Here is an 18,945-nt window from a genome sequence, read left to right on the forward strand (position 1 = left end):
ATAACTTGAAGAAATTGAATATTTAAATAGTACAAGTTGAAGAGTTTTGAAGTTTCAAATGAATAAGATATAAGAAAGAGACCCATCTTCAACCATATTCATTTGAATGATATCAAGATGACCTAATAGCTAGTAGTATTCGGTTACAATTTTCAGTCTTTGATGAGCTAGTGAATAAAATAATAAAAATAATCAGGTGTGTAAGGACAAAGATGCACAAAAAAACATATAATCAAGTATATATATATTCTAATGCAAACACATATATTACGTAGAACATTTGGTAATCAAGAGACATATTAAAATCAAAATGCATCCTCTTTGGGAATACAAACCCTCGAGTAATTAATGCAAACACAATAACAATTCAGGGACAAGGTGGAAATGAGACATCACAAAAACCACATGTTTTGGTGATACCGGGCCAATCATGTCTTTCTGGGTAACCATATATGCATGGTAACTGTTCTGTTAAGACGCCACAACATTTTTCCGATGGCATTCCTCCTTCTTTTAGTTGCATTTCACATGCACCTAGTAGCAGGTTCACATCACAATTTGCCTCCTCTGCCGCCACCAGAACCACCATCACCGCCACCATGGTTGCAACAACAAGAACACCCGACACCATCTTCATTTTGAATGAAATGTAAACCGAATATATGAGACAATAATGTTGGATATTGCTGCAATTTATAGATATATTTAGTTAACGTAAACATTAATTACAAGAATTTTGTATTTAAACGTTTTCCTTAATCACCGTATTTTATAATTTCTTTATCGTATTGAGATTATTTCCTAAATTACCGTAAGTTTTAATTTCATATACTAATACACCTTATTCTATAACTATTTTTAAATACAATGTATCGTGAAAGTATTATGTTTACAAAAATATGTGTATTCAAGTTATGAAAACCCCAAACGCACACAATAATAGTCTACTTTTATAAATGAAAATCTTTTTGTTACATGTCACATTCTCATGAATTTGACCACATATCATTTTATGGTTATTTTTACTTAAATTTATTCCACATGGCATTTTGTGGTTTTTTAATTCCATTTTATTAAATTTCATATAATATTTAAATGTAATAATTGTCATAAATGTAATAATAAATACTTATAAATATCATTAATTGATATTTTCTTCTAATTTCAAATTTTCTCTATTAAGGCTCGTTAGTTTCCTATGTTTATTTATCTAAATTATTAGTTTAAATTAAAAAAACACATTAATTTTAATAATTCAATATTTTCTAATTTTTGTTTTCAAATTCAAATTTCTCAAAATATTAAGAATTTTAGTATTTAATTTTTTTTAAATGAATTCATGTAATACATGAGTTTTACAACTAGTAATTAATAATACAAAACATGAAAAACATGTGTTAATATTGTGTCAATTTTGTATCGAATTTTGAACACAATATGATGTTATGTTTTTTACACCTGATATAAACATAACACAAACACGAATTCAAAATTTAATTTCATCACAATTTTGTTTGTATAATGTATTTTTGTCGTAACATAATCGTGCCATGAATCGGTACTCTAATGAAATTGATGATCTAGTCCTATATTTGAAAATCATTTTGGTAAAAAGAAATTTTGTTTTATTAGTTTTATTTTCTTGATTTGTTTTATTATTCCCAATGTATTTATCAATTTTTTTTAAATGTTCATTCATAAAAGGTTGTAGAACGATTATGCCTATCGTTAAACTTGAACCATGTTATCATGTATTAATTGTAGGAAACTGAGTAATTTAATCCTTATAATTTATTTATTTATTTATTTATTTTTTATTTATTTATTTTTTTTTAATAACAAAAATGACATTTTTTTTGTTAAGGTAACCATATTCTTCGGGAATACATTTAATTTTTTTTTTTTTAACTTTTTTTTTTGCTGCGTGTGATTTTTGTTTTCATAAATGTATCGTTCCGAAATACATTTGTAATACATGGTTTCAGAGTACAATGTATAAGTTTTGTTTTCATAAAATGTATAACTTTTGGTTTTATAAAATATAAAATGCAATTAAAATGAACAAACACTTAATAAATACATAAAGTAAATACAAGATGTGTGTGTGTGTGTCATATTACAAATATAATGTTCAAATTATCTTTGTCCTTGTACCCCAAAATGTTTATGCGAGTCGTTTTCTATAACCCATAACCCATGGACCGGTGATTTTACCCTCTATAGAAATCGATTTTTCGGTGATCAACGGCTCCAGGAACCAACACAAAAATGTCTCACAATCCCATCTGCTGACAATCTGTTGTGGTACGTTTGGGGAATTTTTGAGGGTCATCTTGAAGCTCTCAAATGAGAGTGAATCAGTTGGTTCGGTACCCCAGTAGTTGACTCCCACTAGCAGTTTGTGGATTCATGCTCTCATACCTATAAATCAATCCTTATTTTCCGAACATTAGCCGCCCTTCCAATGACTATCGTATATAGTTATTTGGAATGTCTTCAAATCCAAAGCACCCAAAAACCAATGAGCATGTGGTATATTGATTGGAATGTAAAGCTACAAAAAAAAGTTAGAAATAATTAATTATTATATAAATACTCAGGTAATGTAATCTAAACAAAATTATACCGTATCATACTCCGCCCAAGCCGGATAAACGAATCTGTCAGTCATGTCCCTCCGGTCAAATGTATCAATGTTGAAAGCTGACGGCACAACCGTCCACCGAGCATCTTCCACTTTACGCTCTATCAACAATGATATCCACATCATGATGTGCTGCCAATTATTTATTTATTTTTTTCCAGCAAAGTAAGTATTGTTATTAGAAGTGTATTATGTAGTAAATAAATAACTATATTACTTACATCACATGACAACAATCCTCCACGACTATCTGCATATAATCGTGTCCAAAACTCAAGTGTAGCAAAACCGATCAAATAATTGTGACCAAAAAACAACGAGCCATCCCGTTCTTTATAAACATTGTGTACGATATGATCTAAAAGATTGTCCAACGATGCTGGTTGTTGCCGTGTAACACCCTTCATCTTCATTTGTATCCATGGCGACTTATACCATATGGACATAACTTTTTGGCGCTTAGAACACCTAAGAGGTGTTGGTGACGGTGGTTTGTATTTATCTCGCATAATTTCTTTTACAATCGACGAGTGAATAACTGGAGACAGCTGCTTAGGGTCGACATTCAACGGCTGTTTAGGGTCGTCATTTAGTGGGTTTTTGGGGGTGCTTAAGACATAATCATGCTCCCATAGCTCATTGTCATTGTAGTATCCTTGTACGGTTCAATAATGTGTACTTGTAAATGATGCAAAAACATAACAACCATAAACGATGAAATAATTAAAATTGTACCTCCATCCCCTCAGGCCCGTCCCAGAGGGTGGACGATAGGGATGACCGTCCATGACTCATCTTTTAAAGGGGCCCAAAATTTTTACAAACTTTATTAATATAATGTTAGACACGATCGATTTTGAAGATATTATTAGTGATTTTGTATCTCAAAAAGTTAGAAGAATTATTTTTCTTTAAATATATGAGTTTTTATAATAAAAAATGTTATATTAGAAGCTAGTATACGTTTTTTTTTTCAATTATTAAGTTAATATAAAAACAGTTGATGAAATTTGTATATTTTAAGGACATTTTTTTCATCTTTCGTCATGAGCCCAAAATATGTTTGGAACGGCCCTGCATCCCCTTCGAGGTGCCAACATCGTATTCGGGAGTCTTATTGATAAGTTTTAAAACCATGGCTAAAGTAGCCTCATGCTCTGCTAAACGCTCCTCCTGAGACCGCAACGACTCGCAACATTTGATGTACCTCATTTTTCAATTGACCAACTTCGTTCTGCAAGTCACTAATAATTTGGTCCTTGTCAATTGATGGGTTAGCGGGAGGCGGTGGTGGTGGTGGCGGGTGAGATGGATCATCTATCTGTGTCGTCTTTTCTCAATGCTTATGGGTAGAGGAGTTTTTGGGTGATGGTGTTAGGGAAGGTGCCCTATGAACTTCAGGGTCGGGAAAATCACTCAATCCATGCCGAGGTAACACCCACCATTCAACACACATCTCATTTTCCATTAGCTCCAACTTCTGTACGAGTCTATTACCTTGCTAACAAAATTATAAAATTATAAATAAACATAAATTATAAAATCAATAAATATTTAAATAAAAAACTAACTATACCTCATCTATTAGTAAAAATTGGTTGTAACACCCATAAAATTCAAACCAATTTAAAACTTTTTAAAACATTCGAAACCATTAAGTTATTACACGTTACTTCCAAAATAATTTAAACATCAGAGTATCCCCATAATCAATCATGAAAATGTAAGGAAGTGCACGATCACGCCTTCGCCTTCCCGCGATCAGGTGTTGTTTGATTTTCTGAAAAAAAAATTCATGAAGTCTGCGGACCACCTCTGCAACCCTCTGCAGTAGAAGAGGTGGACCAAACGGCTGCAGACTGTAATAAGAAGCATGTTTGTTTTTTTAACATCTGCATACTGTTGCAGATATTAAAAAAATAATAAAATAAACTAATTTTATAAACCGAAAATAGCTTTTTAATACGTAAAATTTAATAATGTATAACATTTCGGTAAAAATTAATGATATTTCAGTAAAAATTAACGATATTTCAACAAAAAAATAAAGATATTTTAGTAAAAAATAATGATATTTCATCAAAAAATTATCATTATTGAATATTAAAAAACGAAAAATAAATTCAACAACATTAAATGAAAAAAACGAAAAAAAAATGTGAAATAAAATTTTAACAACATATGATCAATATTTCAACAATAAAAAAAGAAGAAGAAGAGGTTGGAAGAGGCAGTACAAGTGCTGCGCCAAACAGAGCACGCACAAAGGTTTTTGACTCAGAAAACTTCTAAAAAACAAACAACTACGAGATGAAAAGTGTTGCACGTGTGTTGCGCCGCGCAGCAATAAGAGGTTTGAAGATGTTTTTTCTAAAAAACAAACAGCACCATAGTGAGTTACCCCCAAAATACCAGCGCCATACATATATAACCATATCATATAAACGTATAAGCAAACATCATGCATAATTAGCCATCAGCCTGACTGGACCGAATCCCGATCCTCAGTCTATCTGGACCGCTCTCCGAGCCCTCGGCACGTCTGGACCGACCTCCTTGGAGCCTTCAGCCTATCCGAACTGCTCGTTGGGCCTTCGGCCTAACTAGATTTGCCCGGTCCGGGCCTGCAATCTACCCGGTCTGCCCAGGGTTACTTGGCCTACTGCACACAGCAGGACCTGCCTCAACCCTTTCCCCAAACCAATAAACATGTGCACATAAATATCATACGCTAGCATGCAATAACAGATAGTCATACAGATCTAAACGATCTCTAACATAGCAACCATCCTACAACCAGGATATCAATCTAACAGATTACTAGCATAGCAACCATCCTAAACCAAGATATAATCTAACATAGCAACCATCCTAAAACCAAGATGAAATGTAACATAGCAACCATCCTAAACCAAGATGTAATCTAACATAGCAACCATCCAAAACCAGGATGTAAATCATAAAGGGTCGACCTTGGTGCCGTAGACCCTATTGATATAGTGAGGAGAACTCACCTAACACTGCTGAAGTCCCGCAGATAAAACTCCAGCTACTGGTTGACAGATTCCCGAACTGTCAACATCAAACAATACCCAATTAATAATTGGGTTCCAAGCTCGAGGTCCTACTCACACTCCAAAGGCCCAAAAGTCAAGTAATGGGCCAAAGTCCAATGTATGGCCCAATTTTCCAAATTGGGCCCAAACCTCTACATGGTCTTTCCTTAAGGCCCATCCAATTATTCCAGTCCAAACTCTTGGTATTCCCACGGCCCAATATCTCATAATCATCAAGGCCCAATTATGGCCCATCTATGGCCCAAATTTCCAAATTGGGCCCACGTCTCTCACATGGGCCTTATCCTCAAGCCCATCTAATTATTTTGGTCCATTTACTTGTTATTGGATAGCCCATCAATAGTCCAATCACCAAAGCCCAATAGGAAGACCCAACTCAAGGCCCAAGTGAAATTAGGGTTTTCACATGAAATGACGATTAGGGTTATATGTTCCTACTTAACCCATTAAGGACTTAATCCATTAAGTCCAATATTGCCTTAGGTTAATTTGCAAATGATTATTAATTAACATTTCAGTTTAGTAATTAATTCAAGTGCAGGTCCTGATAATTTCCCAAAATTAGGGTTTCATGGCATTAGGGTTTTCCAAACCCTAATTAGGGTGCCCAACCCAATACTAGCCTATTAGTCACATGGTTGTGCTTTTAGGTCAATTAGGGCTTCACTGGGCCCATTAGGGTTTCATTGGTCCCACTAGGGTTTTATTGGGCCCATTAGGGTTTCATTGGGCCCATTACAGTTTCATTTGGCCCATTTTGTCCAAGCATCCTCAAATGAGTCAACATGCAAACGAGGCACACCGCCACCCAACGCGACGGTTGGTGGCGGCAGCCACCACCTCTCGGTGGTGGTTATAGGTTATTTTTTGATTATTTTCACACGATTACAACTTTACAATAACACTCAAACACACACACTCACATAAAATAATACACACATAGCCGCACTGTGGCAGCAGACAGTGGTTGGAGGTGCTAGCTACCACCTCATGGTGGTGGTGGTGGCCCTCTTGTGATTCCGGCTAGGACAACCACACACGCACGACACACACTCCACATCACACACACTACGCCACACACACATCCTTTGCTCGGAAAATAACCCAACACCCACCTATGGTGGGCGGCGATGGCAGCAACATAGGAAATGGGCGGCAATGGTGACCGTTTGCGGCAACAGTTTCGTCATCTGCGGCAGCCACCATGGCCGGCGGCCATGGAGGTTCTTCACGATCTCCGATAGTAGAACAGTGACAACGGCACCCGCCAGGTGGTGCTCCGATGGCGACAATAAGTACTCAACTCGATGGTCTTTCCGGTTCCAACATAGAGGGTGGCGGCAGCGGGCATGGCAGCTCAGTGGCGGACGATTTCGGTTGGGCGGCATCTGAAGAGGTTTCACAGCCTCATGTTGACGTTCCTCGCTCCGACTTGGTCGCTAATGGATCTCCCTATCAATAGGACGAGGCACGATGGTTGGGTTCGGAAGTTAGGGATGGCGGCTGGAGGGAGGGTACTCAGGGAGGTGACAGTTGGAGTTATTTTTAGGGTTAGGGTTTAGATGGAACGCTATATAGTATATACCCGCTCCAATCAAACATGGGTCCATAATGACACCTTTAGTCCCTCATTCCCCTTTTCTTTCAAATTAGGTCCAGAAATTACTAAATGGTCCCTCCTTTCTATATTTTCTTTCAAAACGGGTCTTACATTTACCGTTTTAACCCCTCCTTCTGAAAACCCTTACAAATCAAGTCCGAATCTTACCAATCAGCCCATCCTCTACAAAATCTTCTCATCTTAGGTCCATAATTTACTCTTTAGTTCTCGCTTCCATAAATCCTTACATATTAAGTCCACATAATACCAAACACCCCTTGACTTATGAAAATCTTGTCATTTGGCTTCTCGAAACCAACTCCCAACTAATTATTATTTGGTTTGGGCTATAATAATATAAAATAATAATAAAAATTATTTCTCGGGGTTTCGGGCTTATTATTTAATTATTCTATTTTAAACGGGATGTTACACTGATTGCAGTGAGTCTTTTGTAACGGCCTAAGTTTTGACCATGCAACAACCCAAAGGATCCCATTTTGTTTTCGGGTACCAAATAAACTGCTCACTAGAAAAGTCTCAAGAATCCATATATGAATGTTAGCATAAAAATAAATAATTAATAGTTAGAATGTTAGGAAACAAAAATAAATAATAAAATTTTCATCATACACTTACCTTAAAAGCGTATAGAAACCCCTGTAGGGTGTAGGCCAATTTTTGAGGTTCGTTCTTTTTCGATTCTTCTGGATGTATAAGCTTGTCAACCTTATTGAATATAGTATATAGTTGTTTGTACAATTGATCCCAAATTATCCTCTCCCATTGATATCTGCCACAAAAAAATTAGTTAACAATTAAATTTATAAAGTTTAATTAACCAGTAATTATAAAATAGACGACATTAGACTTGTTGAATTAATCAAGGTTGGATAAGAAAGAGAAATACTCTTCTGTAACAGGTTGTTTAACCAACCGCCTATTGAAACCCTTCTCTAAAAGGTATAGAAGACATAGACGGCCTGCATCCTCATCCGATAACTCATTAAGTGAATGTTGAAACACATTCGTAACACAGTGTAATTTGACCGAGACATTCTTCGGGACCATAGGAAAGGCACGAGAACGGAAGGCAAAAATGGATGCAGAAGCAGGAAAATAGTCACCAAACCGGAAGCTGGTGATGAGACAAAATTCTTTCTTCCCAAAAGACAACTCGTAACCACCAATCTCAAAAACCATTTCCTCTAATTGGCTTCGGGGGTTGGTGACAACTTTGTGGCAAAAGACGTAAGACGTAATGTAGAAGCAAAGGATCCACATATACATTAGGAATGTCTAACCACCTCTAGAAACATGTATTCCGGAACATAGTTTCACATTCGGGTCTGTTTCTGTATGCCAAAAGAATTTCCCCACCGATTTTGGATTTACACGAGAGTGTAGTTGATGCATCAAAAACCATATCGTGCCACACAAATAAAAAATGTGTTATCACTTCATTCTAAAATGGAAATGAGCAATATTTCGGACCAGTTCCGGACCTGTTCTTCATGTTCCGAGCAAGTTCATCGTGTTCCATAATAGTTCTTTGCGTTCCGGAGGCTTCCGAAATGAAAATTTAAGATCCAGAACACGACATTTCGATGTAAAGCAAAAATACCTAAACATCTAAACTACTTTTCAGTTGGTCCTACAACAATGACATCTTTAATTTAAACTCCGAAACGTTTTCAATTCATTCAGGAGGTGGTTTACGAATTCCGGAACAGTAAGTAACAGTAGAAAAATAGGAACCTTAAACAAACAAAGAGAAAACAAATAACGAACCCATAAAATAACGGGGTCGTAGTGCTCGTCTTCCATGCGGAGATGGGTGTCGATGTGTGTCGGAGATGAGAGTTGCGTGTTGGAATCGAGTCGGAACGTCGGAATCGGAATGCGCCTTTCCGGAATGATAACGCCGCCTCAAATTATATTCCGGATTTTGAAATTCAAAATCTTGATCCGGGACATATACATTTGATCCAGGATAGGTATTCCAGATCAAATGAAATGAGTTGGGCCACCCAAAAAATAATCCGTAATTCGTTTCGAAACAATCCATTCCAAAATATGTGGTTATTTTGCAAAAAAGGTTATATTTTAAGAAAAAACCAAAAAAAATGGTTAGATTCCTCAATTTATCAAGCTACTGATGGCAATGTATAACTTGCCTTAAGTATGTAGCTTTTAATCGTTTTAAATCTTTAAGAAAAAAAAATCGTTCTAAAATAAAAGTTTTATTTGTTGTTTTTTTTTAAAAAAACTCATAATCGAAAATTAATTCAACTAGGTTTTGAGAACCTTTGACTTTTTGAATTTCTAATTTTTAACTTTTATCTATTTTTAAATCTTTAATAACTAGCCATTGCTTTTTTTTTTTGCAAATATCTTTATATAAAATAAAAGCTACTGTTGTTGGTTCGTGCTTCTTTAATCGTCCAAACATGTGGCTGTGGAAAGGTGATTCGATGATAAACTTTTTTTTCTGGTCATTGAGGATCGTGATGGCATAGAAGTTGAATGATGGTGGTACGTTGCACAACTTCTTTTGGGTAAATTGGATTACTATTAAAATTAACTGTTTCGTTTGGAGGGTGCTTTTGAGCAGGATATCGATGGCTTGTAATTTGGTTGATAAGGGGATTGTATATCGATGGCTTGTAATTTGGTTGATAAAGGGATTGTACTGGAGAGGATAATGATGATCATGTGTTTTTCTCCTCTTCTTTTTCTTCTCTTATTTGGAATTGGTTTTCTTCTTGGCATGGTGCGATCCCGCTGATTCCGAGTTGCATGGAAGAGTTCTTGTTGTGCTCGAGAGCCCCAACTATTGGTAAAAGCAGAAGAAAGCTCTTATCAGCCTTATTATATACGGTTTTGTGGCTCATTAGGAAGGTGAGGAACTTATTGGTGTTCAACAATAGAAGAAGATCCCCTGTAAGAACGGCGGATGATATCCAGTTAGTTGCTTGTAATTGGATCAAACATATAAGTCTTTGTTTAAGTCTATTTATTGGTTTGATTGGTGTGCTTCTACTTTCTAATCTTTTGCTAGCAACTTGCTAGTTTTTAATGCATTCGTTAAAATAAAAAAATAAAAATATAAAATAAAAAATTAGATTTTTTGGTGTTTGCCTAGTTAGGAAAGTGAGGGGTGTCGAAAGAAAATCGTGTTCCCGAGTTTCATTAATGGAATGAAAGTGAGAGGAGATGAAGGATTTTGGAGTTATATTTTCCTTCCAAAATTTCCTCCCAAATTGGGCGGATTTGGGAAGAAAGTGTGGGAAGAAAAATTTTAAATTTTATTTTCTTTTTCCTCCTAACTCAGGAGCACAAAAACTAAAAAATTTCTTTTCCTTTCCTTTCATTTCCTTTGAACTCGGTAACACATAATAATGAATATTTTCTTTCACCTCCTTTTTTTATGTCAAAATTTTCCTTCCCTTTTCTTTAATGAATTTACAAAAAAACTCGGGAACAAGACGTCAATGGCGGCCGATATACACCAACACGTCTCAAAACAAGTTGTGTAGGTCCGATTATATTAATTTTTTTTTAACTTTTCTTATATAAATATCTGTATACCAATTTATTAATCATTGTTATAAGAGTAAATTACACGAATGGTCCTTATGGTTTGGGGTAATTTGCATGCTTGGTCCCTAACTTATTTTTTTAACTCGGAAGGTTTCTATGGTTTGTTTTCGTTACGTGTTTGGTCCCTACTGTTTATTTTTGTTACGTGTTTGGTCCCTGTCTTATCTAAAAAGACTATTATTTAAAGAGAAAAAAATGATGGGGTAGGTGAGGTAATGTGAAGGGGTGAGATTAGGGGTGTGTTTATTTAAATAAATTAAAAAAATCAATGACATAATAGTCTTTTTAGGTAAGATAGGGGCCAAGCGCGTAACAAAAACAAACAGTAGCGACCTTCCGAGTTAAAAAAATAAGTTAGGAACCAAACATGCAAATTACCCTAAACCATAGGGACCATTCGTGTAATTTACTCTTGTGATAATCAAATTGTATATATATATATATATATATATATATATATATATATATATATATATATATATATATATATATATATATATATATATATAATATTTCAAATTGTGATAATCAAATTGAATCAAATTGTGTAAGGCTAGTGATAAATTTTATAATATTTCAACATAACAGGAGAATAGAAGACGATATATATATATATATATATATATATATATATATATATATATATATATATATATATATATATATATATATATATATATATATAAAGTTAATGTCTTAAAAACCGTCAAGTTTTCTCGGTTTTGCCCAAAGTTGAATTTTATGTCCGTTTTTATCCAAACATTTTCTTAAAAAATGTTCGGTTTTACCCTTTTACCGGTGATAACAAGTTACCATTATATTAACTTCGCAAAAACAACCCTTAAGTTTACAGTTTTTTTACGTTTTTACCCTTAAGTTTATAAGTTTTTTTTTACACTTTTTCCCTATGTATTTTTTTTCTTCATATTATACGTATTCAAGCAGAAAAATCATATGAATATGTATATTATGAAAAAATATACTTAGGGTAAAAGTGTAAAAAAAATTATAAACTTAAGGGTAAAAACGGAAAAAAAAATGGTAAACTTAAGGGTTTTTTGCGAATTTAATATAATGGTAACCTGGAAAACCTGTTATCACAGGTAAAAGGGTAAAACCGAACATTTTTTTGAAAATGTTTGGGTAAAAACGGACATAAATTTCAACTTTGGGCAAAACCGACAAAACCCTGAAAACTTGATGGTTTTTATGACATTAACCCTATATATATATATATATATATATATATATATATATATATATATATATATATATAGAGAGAGAGAGAGAGAGAGAGAGAGAGAGAGAGAGAGAGGAGCTAGGTTCAAATGTGGATTGACATCTTTTGTCTGGACGTGTGGATAATGTTATTCTATGAGAATTATAAAGAAAATATGTTGTTTGATAATATGAATACGTTCAATCTTATATAATTATTTTAATTATTAAGCATTTTCACTAATTAAATCGTCTATAAGGTTATTATACACTTTTTTTAATTATTTTCATTCTGTCAGAATGTTATCAGAATGTTTATTGAGTCGAATTCTATAAGAATTAAAATAAATAAAAAACGATGAATGAGAACAAAAATGAAATGGAATTGGTGAGAATCCAGTAAAATAACAATAGTTCTGTGAAATTGAACGTATTCACATTACTAAACAACATATTCTCTTAGTAATTTTCATAAAATAGCATTATCCACACGTCCACACAATAGTTGTCCATCCACATTATAACCTAGCCCTATATATATATATATATATATATATATATATATATATATATATATATATATATAGTAGCTGTTTACCCACGCTAAGCAACGAGTGCGAATAATTTCTTTCATAAATTAGTTTTTAAAGTCGATTAGTTTTCACTTAAAAATATATGTATATTGCTATTCTAGGTTAAATTACTTTTTTGTGTTAAAAAAGAAAAGTACGTAGCGGTTTTTGGTTAAAAACAAAATATATGTTGTGTTTCGAAAAATTAAAATTTGGTTGCTATTTTTTAGAAAATGTTAAGTTAAGTTGCTTTATTGGATTAATAATATACATACAATGATTTTTTGGTTTAAAAATATAAGTGTGTTTCTTATTTTGGGTAAGTTGTAAACCAATATTGGAAATTTATGCAAATTTTACTTGCACAATGCAAAAGATATAAATAAATTATTGTGATTGAAATTGATTTGTATTCATATTAGTGTTACAAAACCGGCATATTTGGACTCTGACATGTCTCGAGACGTTTTATTAGGAACCAATCAAAAATCACGGACTCAGTCAACCTCGATTAGAATCAGTCAATCATGGTGTTACTCGGTCAAACTCGGGTCCAACATGGTCAATTCAGAAAAATTTGGTCAAATTCGGTCAAACTCAGAAAAACTAAGTAAAATTGGTCAAACTCAGTGATCTTGACTCTTTTTTAAATGTAATTGCTATTTATATTCATCTATTAAATTATACATATTAATGAAGTTATGATATTTTTATATAAATAATTTTCCCAAGTACTCTTTGCCTAGATCGAAGGATGAACAAAATTAAAATATAATTAATATTTAATAATTTTATCGAGAAACGTAGTTATTATTTTTTAATCAATGATAAAATCTTTAAAAGGTTTAAGAATGTGAAACAAATTTAGAACATCATAATTCTTTTATGATATTAATTCTTATATATAACAACTATTATTTAGAATATACATTTAGAAGGATATTGAAGGGCTTTTTACTTCTCAAATAGCGTTTTTTATCAAAATTGTTTAAATACTTATTGAAATTGAAAATTCCAAACAGAATTAGACCAATTCCAATATCAAGAACAATTACTTAGTTAAATTGCTAATGACATTAACAATTATACCAATTCCAATACGAAGAACAACTAAATAAGCACCTTATTTACCAATTATTTTACCTTTTTTCTCCGAAATAACTTATAACACCACCAGTAAAAAAACTAAGTTTAGTAAACCTAGATTCTTTTCAATAAAATTCCATTGGTAAAAAATTTTAGACAAAAAAAGTTTCAACTTTTTACCAAACAAACTCTTATCAAAAGAAAATGTTAGGAAAAAAAATCGATTTCGCATCAAAGTATATCGCTAAAAACATAATGAATAAAACTTATTTATTATCTCAAAGTAGTACCCCAACAACATTTGTAAAAAAGAACCACCAATGAATTTTACTAACATCCACAACCATCATTGCCATCAGGCTCTTTGTGATGAATATTATATATAATCTGGTGTTCTCCAGGTCCAATTGCCTGGGCCATTCGTTTTCTCCAAACCTGAAGTTAGCCAACAATTTTTTTTTACCTGCTTATAAGATCCACATGCAAATTTCACAAATTAATTTCACCAATATTCCATCAAATAACAGTCATTGATATCTATCACAGAAAACCAATACACGATGTTAGGTCATTATGTTATTTTGGTTAACAACCGAGTCCATAGTTGACACCGAGATTTTCTGCACAATAAACATATAGTAACTAAAAGAGAGCATCTGAGAATTATAAAGAAACAAAAAGAATCATCATATCCCATTCTTATATCCACCATTAAATCAAACTCGAAATGTTTTAAATGTGAACCTTAAATCACAGTGAAAAAATGGAGATGTTTTAGTGGTGGATGTTAGTAAAACATTTCAGATCTTGGCTTACAGATTCAAATTGACAACATTTTAAATTTTTTTGAAAAAGAAAAAAAGAAACATAATTAGAAGGGCTTTACACTTGAGAAAGTCTGTACTCTTCTAATCGTGTTATAAATGTCAAAACTGAGATCGAGTAGATGAGACAAAAAATTTGTTTCGATTTTATGAGGTGTCGAAATAAGCCACAAATTTAGGTCCATATCCAACTACAATCTATTATTTGTGATTCAGATCCAGCTACATGAAGGCCCTAAATTTAAGCTATCAAAAGAACAAAAAACAACAGTAAGAAAACACAAAAACCAATAATGCTTGTTACTCTATTACCTTTGTTCATCGTCGTGAGGTTTAGGGCCCAAAATCGTTCCATAAACATAATCAAAGAACCTGCACATGAAAAGGTAACACTGAAAAAATTAATTCAAGTTTTTCATTTAAGAGAAACCACAAATCCAACAAAAATGCTGACTTGACAACCTGCAAAAAATTACACGTACCACACACCATCTGAGAATGGAACAACAAGTTACAAAATAAAACAAGAAGCTTGAATACATATAGATTTAGGGCTCGTTTGTGAGAATATACTGTAGATTTAAATCAATAGTCAATGAAGAAGAAGAAGACGAAGAAGAAGAAGAAAGTACGGATGCATTTGATGGTGGTTGTGTAAGTAGAGGTTGCGATGGTGGCCAATTTTGACATGTTTGCAGCAAATCATCGTCATGAAGTCAATTCTTGTCTCTTGATGCTTAATTTCTCAGAACCACATGTTGGGTCAAAAATATGGTTTATACTTTGCTTTTCTAGGAAAATATATTTTTATGTAACGTTGTATGTGTTTGCGGTTTGTGTGTACGGCCGTACACGTGTGTACGACCGCATATCCTGTGTTCGGCCGTACACAGGATATGCGGTTGTACACATGTGTATGGATGGAGGTCCATATAAATAGAGGAGTGCATGTGGGAGTGTAAGGTGAGAAGGCTAGAGAAGAGAGAGAAACTAGAGAAGAAGTGTGTGTGTGTGTGAGAGAATCTATTGTAAGGAGCATAATTCATATCATCAATACATCATTAGATTCAAGTTATTCTTCTTCTCCTTCTCTTCTATTTGATCTGACATCATCCAATTGATTGGGATTCCGCACCATCAATTGGATCTGATTGATACACAAGCAATTTTGGGGACTTACAATTGGTATCAGAGCTTGGTTGTATCAATCAATTTTTTCAGATCTAGAGCTTATTTGATCTTATTTTGAAAAAAGAATAGCGTTTTTGGATAGATGTCGCAAAAATAAGGGGGGTTACTTCTTTGCATTTTTCATAAAAACGAGTTTTTGATCGAGTTTTGGAGCAAAAAAGGGTGAAAAACGTCGTTTTTTCGCGAATCTGTTGAAGGAGTGCGGCTCAGCAGCCTCGGTGTGTGCGGCTCAGCAGTGTGCGGCTCGGAGTGTGCGCCTCGGTGTGCGGTTAGGGTTTCGGTATGCGGCTCGGAGTGTGCGGCTTGGTTCGATGTGCGGCCGGCTCGGTGTGTGCGGCTTAATCTCGTGTACGGTCCAACGTCTTCGCTTCGGTCTCGGTCAGCAGCAGCAGAAGTCCTCGCATCACACATTTAAAAAAAAGGGTGAAACGCATTGTAGGAGCCGGGTATCAAACCCGGGTCTCCTGCATCATTAGCTTCGCATCTTACCAAGTCAGCTAGGCGCCTTCTTGATTCTTTCCTTCCCTTTTGTAATTCAAATATTATATTTCCGGTTCATATTTTCGCAAATTTAACACTTTTTGCCCAAAAATCATTTTCTTTTTATTTTTAAATTTCTTTTTCATCCAAAATTTTAGTTTTTTTTTATTTTTGACTTTTATTTTTGTTTTTTTTTTTATCTTAAAATTTTGACTTTGACTTTAAATTTTGACTTTCTCCTTTGTCTTTTAATTTTTCAAATTTGGCTTTTCGGTTTGACTTTTAAGTTTGACTTTTCAAGTTTGACTTTTTAAATTTGACTTTTAAGGTTGATTTTCTCGGTTTTTAAGTCAAAGGGCAATTAAAAATAAAAAAATTAAAAAATACTAAATAAAAAAAAATGAGTTCCACATCAATTCCGGTAAATGAAGTTTCATGTACTCCATCTTGTAAAACTACGATTAAATTTCTTCGCGAACAAATTGATTTATTAAAAAGAGAAAATGAGGACCTCAAATACGAAGGCTATACTCTAAGGAAAGGTCAGAAACCTTTAAAAGCTCAATTAGAGGCCAAGACTAAGGACTTTAGGATATTACAAGAAGAGTACAACAACAAGTGTGAAAATTATGATCACATTAAACGCAAACTTGCTGCTGTAACTAAAGAACTTGATGCTTTGAAAATGAAGTGTGGAAAAACAGATGTTAGTTTCAAAAATTATACTGCATCAAGTAAGACAGTCGAGTCCTTAGTAGAAAATCAATTGAGTTTTAAAGATAATCAAACCAAGGGTCTAGGGTATCACAGTGTGCCACCTCCTTTTAATCACAATTATAACCCACCCTCTGAGACCAATGAGGAAGAAATGCCTGCTCAGTATGGCCAAACCCCTGCTCCAGATTCACTTAAGACTGAACAATCAAGGCCAACTGAGGGTGCTGAGCTGAACGATACTAATGCTTCTACTTCATGTTAAGGTAAAGTAGCAGAGGATGAGAACAAGGAGAACACCATTGAACAAACCAACATCTCCTTGAACTCTAAATCTGTTGCTTCGAACTCAGTTGCTTCTGATCAACCTGCTGTTGAGAAGTACAGGCCACCAAGTCAAGTGAAACAGCCGACCTGTTGCAACTGTGCGTGTGGGAACAATCAGAAACGAGGCAAGGACACGCCACCAGGGGCAGGAAGAAACAATTTCCCAGTGAAGAAAAACACTTGTTTTCACTGTGGAACACCTGGTCATATTGCCCGAAATTGTCCAAATCGTGCATACGTTCCTTATTATGCACAAGGCTGGCATAACGCGCCAAGAGGGAGATACTCCAAAAGATACCCCTCGAGATCACGATCAGACATTGACGAATGGAATGCCAAGAAGGCCAAAAATTCAACGCAGAAGGCCAAGAATCTAAATCCCAAGGGCAAGAAGGGAATGTCGGCCAAGAAGCCCAATCCAAGAGATGCTCCCGTGAAGCCAAAATCAAAATCATCTCAACGGCCGACATCAAGTTCAAAAGCAAGTACTGAGCCACCCATCGGATCAAAAAAGAAATGGGTTAAACCCAACTACAAATGGGTTCCAAAGGCTCAATCTCCCAAATCAACTAACGATTCTAATATTTCTATGTCTTCTGTTTGTGATAAACTGGACATGTCATGGGAGAAAGTATCGTGTGTCGATGACAAAGGTCGACCCAATTTCAAAATGGACTGGGTTCCAAAGACTAACTAATCCCGCTCTGTGTCGGAGCAGCTATGGAGGCATATCATTAGACTTCGGTTTGTTGGTAGTAGCTGTTCCAGGCACATGATAGGAGACAGCTCTCAACTGTACAGTACTCAGAACATTATTTGAGAGTATGTGTCCTTGGCAGGAAAGGAAGAAAGGAAGAGATCACAAACGGGGTTTGTGCTTAACGACATGAAGAATTTTCGGATCTGTTCTGAGTTTACGCGTGCTGTTCTCAGACCTTCTGGATGCAAATTCAATCGGTGACTTACGATTTGCGTTTTATTCTCTATACTCCTGAGTTTTTCTTAACCTGATTCGCTTTAAAGACTAATTTTGTTTTAGGATAGTTTATATTTGCGCATTTACTTTCGTTTCTCTCTTATGCACAAATTTAGGGGGAGAAATAAAAACAAAACAAAAATTAGAAAATTTTAAAAATCCAAAAACATTAGAAAATCAGATAATCAAAAAAAATTGTTGGTTATGAAATGTGCTGCTTGAGGGAGATGTTTTGGGAAGTGATATGATAAAGTGATAACAGGCAACCTGAGTCTGCGTAACGTACCCGAAGTTGAAGGGTCTATACTTTGGTTTGATGCGTCGGTAGGCACGAATTTTTTTTAAATGGACTTGACTAGGGAGAGTTGAACTTAGGAAATTTATAGACTTGACAAATCTTGACCTAGTTAGATCCGTTCAGCCTGACAATACGACGCTCGAATAGGTTGAGCAGGGAGATATATATGGGAATCTACTCGTCACAATAATTGAACCCGTACTTGGAACTGTGGCTTAACTTTTCCTCGATGTGCGGATTCTATCCTTAATTCCGGTTGGATGGGGCGACTGGTAAATTCCGATAAATTAGGTCTGTAGAATATCATTTTCTTTCTTTCTGTCTGTTAGTCATAT

The 18,945-nt window shown here is 34.4% G+C and overlaps 1 long non-coding RNA gene across 2 annotated transcripts; it reads right to left on the minus strand.

The window, feature by feature from the left end:
• Positions 1-14,039: 14,039 nt before the first annotated feature.
• On the minus strand, positions 14,040-15,512 carry LOC145068664 (uncharacterized). Of its 2 annotated transcripts, none has more exons than XR_013689039.1 (3): positions 15,107-15,512; positions 14,937-14,996; positions 14,040-14,420 (listed from the first exon to the last, which is right to left on the minus strand). It is a non-coding gene; the product is annotated as an uncharacterized LOC145068664 (long non-coding RNA). The 2 variants fall into 2 exon arrangements; XR_013689038.1 differs by having other exon boundaries at positions 15,087-15,512.
• Between the last annotated feature and the right edge of the window lie 3,433 nt (positions 15,513-18,945).

The sequence above is a fragment of the Lactuca serriola genome, chromosome 8 (genome assembly GCF_051521515.1).
Source record: "Lactuca serriola cultivar US96UC23 chromosome 8, Lser_US96UC23_V15, whole genome shotgun sequence".
NCBI classification, from domain to species: Eukaryota; Viridiplantae; Streptophyta; class Magnoliopsida; order Asterales; family Asteraceae; genus Lactuca; species Lactuca serriola.